The 6,813-nt window shown below is 35.8% G+C and overlaps 1 long non-coding RNA gene across 1 annotated transcript; it reads right to left on the bottom strand.

Moving 5' to 3' along the window:
• Window positions 1-620: 620 nt before the first annotated feature.
• LOC103656461 lies at window positions 621-6,518 on the bottom strand. The gene is made up of 3 exons (XR_566620.1): window positions 5,857-6,518; window positions 1,073-1,163; window positions 621-652 (listed from the first exon to the last, which is right to left on the bottom strand). It is a non-coding gene; the product is annotated as an uncharacterized LOC103656461 (long non-coding RNA).
• Window positions 6,519-6,813: the final 295 nt, after the last annotated feature.

Below are 6,813 nucleotides of genomic sequence, written 5' to 3' on the forward strand. Positions count from 1 at the left end.
ATCAAAATTCATAAAGTATTGCTATTTGTTCATTTAGTGTATAGAGAGAGCAGAGATGGGATCCCCAGACTATATTTTTCTCAGGTTATACTTGAAAACGTTAATCTTTAATAACCCAGGGTAAAGGACAGGTAATCAGCAATTCCTTGAACAGTAACTTACATTTGATATATATTCCTGTCTTCTTCACAAGCTTTATGCAGTCCTGTAATTTTATATCTCATTATGCTCACTGGCATCCAATATAAAATGCCAATGTATAAATCAACTATGAAATTAGCCTAAATTGTATAATAAATTGCATTACACTTCAGAGTTTTGGAAAATCTTCATTAACTTTTTTGTACCTTTAAGAATAAAATGGAAACTTTTCTCATTTTCATGTATGCATATGTCTACCTGTACAAACACATACATAGCACACTTGGTTAATCATTTGAGGATTTTATTGCTGGGTTTTTAATGAAAAGGTAATTTAAGAGATTATCCAGGGGGCGCCTGGGTGGCACAGTCATTAAGCGTCTGCCTTCGGCTCAGGGCGTGATCCCGGCGTTATGGGATCGAGCCCCACATCAGGCTCCTCCGCTGGGAGCCTGCTTCTTCCTCTCCCACTCCCCCTGCTTGTGTTCCCTCTCTCGCTGGCTGTCTCTCTCTGTCAAATAAATAAATAAAATATTAAAAAAAAAAAAAAAAGATTATCCAGAGTTTTGCTTCTGCCTGGGGTATAGAAAGTTGGAAACAGTGGGTCACTCTCAAAGAAGTCTACAAACAAGCTAAATAAACTAAAAAATCATGTTTTTTTTGTCACAGGACAAATTACCTGATACCTAAAGAAAAACCTATCCCTTTAGAGATATAGGACCCAAGAATAGTCTTAACTGTGAATAATATGGGAGGATGAGATCCTGGACACCTTATAGGTTTATAAGAAAACACTTAAACTTTGAAACAAATTGCTAAAGCCTGAACGTGGACAACTGTGAGGAGACAACCTCATTCTCATGCTGAGGACAAAAGGGGTATTTGGACTCACTCTCAGGATTTTCTCCAAGGACCTCCAACAGGTACTCACAAGAATGGTTGGCGGTAGGATGTAGGCCTAAGGGAAGCCCACCTTCATGGTGGAGTCCTGAAGAAGAGCGGCCAGCACTGTGTGAAATCACCTGTTTAAGGATTCACAACCACAATATGTAAAGAACTCTTAAAACTCAAGAAAATAACATAATTTTTAGAAAATGGACAAAAGGTTTGAACGTAGTTCAGTGAAGACACATGCATGGCAAGTACACATATGAAAAGATGTTCCACAGTATCATTAGAAAAATTGAAACTAAAACAGCAGTGAGATGTTATTATGCACTTATTTGTATGGTATAAATAAAAATCTGACAATGCTGGTTGCTGGCAATGAGGTAGAAATACAAGAAGAAGCAATCATCTTTGTTCTTAATTGGTGTAAAAGGTAAACGAGTAAAGCAAAAAAACAGTAACAATACACTTTGGTTTTATAGGAAATGTGAAAGCAATGACAAAAGCACAATATGGGATATGGAATTACGTATGTGTATGTTTGCATATACATATATACATATGCACGTATGTGTCTTCACCTACACATGCTCCCTAGCTCTTGCTCCTGACAATGAGTGGCAACAACCTCACCCCAATGACAATCAGTAACATAGTGCCCTTGATTTCTAAACATTGCTCCACTAAAAAGGAACCAAAGTACCATGAAGAAGTTCCAGGGCTGGGTAGGAAATGTACTAGAGGAGACAAACTTTTTTTTCAACCATAAAATAAGGAAGTGTTTAAGAATAATGGGAATGTATTGAAAGTACATTGGAGCTAGCTTTGATGGGTTTCCAAAGGTCAAAAACTGGAAAAATTTGAGTCTCAAATAGTAATAAGGATCATGACCCATTAAATAAAATGGGTGTCCTTATGTTCGTACTGATAGAAGCAAACCAGTAATTTGAGTGTTTGATTAGGAATGGGATTTGTGTAGTCTCAAAATAACTTATGACAAAATACCTACTACAAATAGGACAGTGTTGGCTTTTTAGTGGAGAAGGTTAGCAAACACTATTTTAAATGAATGATCAAAGTGAACATTATCAATGATGGAACAAATTTAAATCCTGAGACCCTGGATAGGATGCAAAGTAAAGGATATAGCATCAGTTATATGTAATTGTTAATTTCCTTTTTTCACTTTTCATATTGGATTATTAAAAACCGATCTTCATAGGTGAGGAACACACTTAAGTATTCGGAGAAGAGTAGCATCATGTCAACTGAGATAGTATTAACATTTTTGGGGTGTTAAAAACCTCTGAGATTGTTTTAAAATAGGAAAATACTTTTGGTAGTCTTAGTTGCAATTTACATCCTATGTCTTATTCTTGCTGTAATAAAGAGATGGGTGCATCCTGTGAGGCCAATTGAATTAGTAATTTTGGTTAAAGATTTTTCAGCAATCATTTAATGAGGAAAAATAGATTTTATATACTAATAATCAAAGTAGTAAGTTCCCAGAAATTGACACATTACATTTGTATTACATTCTAGAATAATGAAACTATTTTATGACAACAGTGGAACTATGGAGTGTATGGAAATTGAATGTATCTTTTCCATCATAAGATTTACATAAATGCTTAGTTTTAGAGGAAGAAACATCTGTATTTTTAGGCTTCACTAAATACCAATGGCCTGTCCATTTCCAACTGCTACTCACATTTAATCACTGAGGACTTGTGCTGAAGGCAAACAAGACAGAAAGTTGGTCTAATTCATTTATGATCATAATAGTGCTCTTCCTGAGTAATTACAAAATAGTCACTTAGAGACTGAAATGATTTGATTTTCCTAGATTACATCTCCTATTTCCCTCTGATCTTCTCAAAGTTTCCAGAAACTTAGGTGTTACACTGTCGAGTCAGCCTCAGGGATGTCGTACTTGTATAGCTTAGCCATTAAGATGAAGATTTATTGTACTACTCACTGACTCTATGGAAGAAATGCTATACTTTGGTAATTCAGTGACTTTTTGAATCTGAAGGTACAATTTGAAATGTGGATGTATCATTTATTAAATGGTGTCAAGTGTTCCACCTGTAGAAAATGAGCGTTTTGTGCCCTGGTTGCCCAGGCATCAGATTTTTTTTTCATGGTTGTTAGAAGTTATTTCTTCTGGGAGAAAGCACGTGTGTGTGTGTGTGTGTGTGTGTGTGTGTACGCGCACGTGCACAAGAGAAAGAGAAAGATGGAGAAAGGATGAGAGCAAAATGGACAGGAAGTAGAGTAGTGATTATCTCCATTTATGATGTGCATTTGGAGTTGGTAAGGGTTCTTTTCAAACAAACTAAGATTCCTGGATTCATAACCTACGCATGTGATTTAAGATTGAATTATCAGTGTTCCAGACAAATTTGTGACTAAGGAACACTTTCAGGTGATGTTTTAGTGAAAATATTCAGGTTGAGAGACCAGATTTGTCCTTGTGATTCCCTAGGTACTCAACAAACCTATCCCACAGGTGCCAGCCGAGTTACCGTGCTCATTGAGAACAACTGTATTTTGGAGTGTGCCTCTCATTGGTGGCATTGAGAGCCATGGAGTATATTCCCCAGTGGGCAGTGAAAATGCCCAGCAGTTTCTGCAGTTTGTGAAAGCAAACAAACAAGCAAAGTAATCCTAGAAAGGCTTGAAGACTTAATCTGATTTTTTTTAGTAGATCTGATAGGCACTCTAATACCTTATCCTAAGAGTATGTGGAGATCAATTGATATTTCAGTATCAAATTTATCAAAATAATTTACAGCCTCCTTCTCATAAAGAAGAAAAGCATCTGTTTTTCTTAAGATGAGAGAAGAAAGTCTCATGACTTAAAGTCCATGATCTCTGTTGATTCTATGGTTTGGAACACTACTGAAACATAGAGTATTAGAGGATTTCTTCTCTAAATGCCAGATCTCCAAAAAATGCTGAAAATTTCAAAGCCTACAGAAATATCAAATGGTAGAAGAGAGTTTGAGTTCTTGGAATGTCTGCAGTAGCATCCTGAACAATGATTTATAAACTTAGGACAAGTTCAGTTTTTCAAAGACTTCTTGTGCCAAGACAAGTCAGGACTTAATCTTGGAGTGAAGTTGCCTGATGCTGAAGTATGTCATTGTAGAGGCCAGGCACCGTCTTAGACTTCATATACCTATGACTGGTGCAGAACACGGAATGTCAGGGGGTCTGGGATCCTTTGAATGGTACAACATACTGAAGTGTGACCCAGACTTCTTGAGTATCAGAATCACAATTTTGACCATATCTGCATATCCCCTATACTCATGTTTGCTCTATACTTTTTTTTAAAGAAAATCTTTTATATTTTAAAATATTTAAAAGGGAGACTTCATCATCACTCTGGCACAGTGTCTGTCTATTGCCAAAAACCAGAAAATGACCGTAACGTAAACTGGTAAATAAGTAGTGATCTCACGTTTCACAATGCAAAGCACGTTGTGTTTGCTGTCACGTAGATGTGGATTACATCTTTGCGTGTTCCATGTATGATGGAAATATGTGATTGCTGATCCTGGGTCGTGTTTTACCGTATCATTACCTCAGTTTCCTAATTTGCAAAATGGATATAATTCCACCTAACTTCTTGTGTTCTAAAAAAAAAGTAAGTATAATGAAATTAAAGGACAAAAGAAATATTAATACTGGAACAAAGGAGGCAATCAGTAAACTGAAACTCATCATAATCCTCTATTTTTTAAAAGCTGTTTTCTGCAACTTTTTCCTCTCCATCTGCTGACAGCCGACTCAGTCTTCAAGTTCTAAATTTAAAATTTCTCCCACCAAGATTTCTTCTATTTTCCCTGCTGTAAATAAAAATGTATTCTGACATTTTGAAAGGAAATGAAAAGCATAAACATATAAGGGAAAATGAAAATGTATTTTTGTCTTATTGTATGTAATTTCCTTCAGTTTTAAAAAGAAAGGATAATTAGTATAAATACTGGATGAGGTTGTTTTTGCCTTTTTTTTTTTCCAGAGAGGAGCTGTTTTTATGAAACTGGTTTGTTTTTTAATTAACAGAGGGAGATTATACATTGTCATTATTTATTTTCAAGTTGTTACAACAATAACACAGATTACCGAAGAGAATGTTTTAAAAGAGAGACTATGGAGGCAAAGGAGGTTTTAACTAGAGACCTTGATAATGACCATAAAAAAGCCTCCATAAAGAACGAAATTGTGTTTATGCATATTTAGTTTTTGCTTGAAATGGAGTGCAGAGCATACTAAAATTTGCTAAAGTAAATTCTTCTCCCTTTAACGAACTGACGCGTACTCTGTGTCTGTACAATTGGATCCACTCCTATCAGGACAGCAGAAGGCTATTAAACGTGAAGAGATCAGAGTATAGCACAAACTAGAATAATGGTAAATGGTTAATAAATGTCTTCAGGCATATTGAAATTCTTCCTGGTATCGTTACTGTATTTTAAGTAACTTTATATAATTAGTAAGCAGCTATTGAAGTTGGTTTAAAAATGAATCCTGATGTTTATTATTTTAAAAATTACTCTAAAGAATAATGCTTCTAGTTTTTTTTTAATACAGCCAAACCTTGACAAACTTAAAAGATAATAGCCGAGCTCTTTTCTTCCAAGCAAATTAAACAAAAAAATACTTCATACGAAATCAATTCTTCTCCACAACTGAGTTAAAGAGCAATAATTACACAGATATAAGTAGGTGAACGTGATGCCCTTTCTTAGCTGGTAAGATTTTCTTCTTTGGCTTATTTTAAAGGTAAACAAAGAATGTGAGTAATTTTCTACCTACCTGGCAATGCTGTGAACTTGGAAGTCGTACCTTTCCTTTTAACTCTTGCATTATTTTTCTATTATAGCAAATTAGCAAAAATTAAGGGGCTTAAAACAGCACACATTTATTTTCTTACAGTCCTGTAGGTTGGAAATCCAACATGAGTCTCACTGGGTTAAAATCAAAGTGTCGGTAGACTTCTGGAGACTCTAGTGGAGAATTCATTTTCTTGTCTTTCCACCTTCTAGAGGCCACCTGCGTTCCTTGGTTTGTGGTCCCCTTCCTCCGTCTTCAAAGCCAGCGATGTCTGCTCTCTGATTCATCCAGGAAAGGGTCTCGGAATTTTAGAACTCCTATTGGGCTTACCTGGATAACCTAGAATAATCTCTTAAATTTTGTACCCCAATCACATAGGCAAATGTGAATATGTAAGGTAAAATATTCACAAATTCCAGGAGTTAGGATATGAACATCCGTGGGGACTTCCACATGCTTTGAACTAAGAAACCACCTACTTCAAAGATCCCCTGTTGCTATTCATTGCCACAGGTCTGGGCAAAGCAGTGAAAGAGCAACTTTTCCATCTACCTTTACTATAAATGAAGCATTTAGAATGAATTATATATTTTAAAATAAAGAGGACTTCGAAAATGTAAATAATGAATTCCAAAACTCCCAATCTTTGGGGCTGTTATTTCTATGAAGGCAGAAAGGTACATGCTAAGATTCGAGCCCAGGCAGCTGGACTATAGTGTCTCAACTCTTAACCACAATGATAGGCAGTTTTTTTGTGCAGTGGAGTAAACAACCAAACCACAATAAGTCGATATGAAGTTAAGTAATGTATACAAAAACCCAAGACACTGCTTAAACCAAGATCACTATTTAAGACTGCTAGTTTCCTTATTCTACACATGGCCGTTTAATCCATGGTCAAGTAGAATGACAGCAAGATGCTGAGAAAAGAAGGCAAGA

Source organism: Ursus maritimus, unplaced genomic scaffold (genome assembly GCF_017311325.1).
Source record: "Ursus maritimus isolate PB19 unplaced genomic scaffold, ASM1731132v1 scaffold_5, whole genome shotgun sequence".
NCBI classification, from domain to species: Eukaryota; Metazoa; Chordata; class Mammalia; order Carnivora; family Ursidae; genus Ursus; species Ursus maritimus.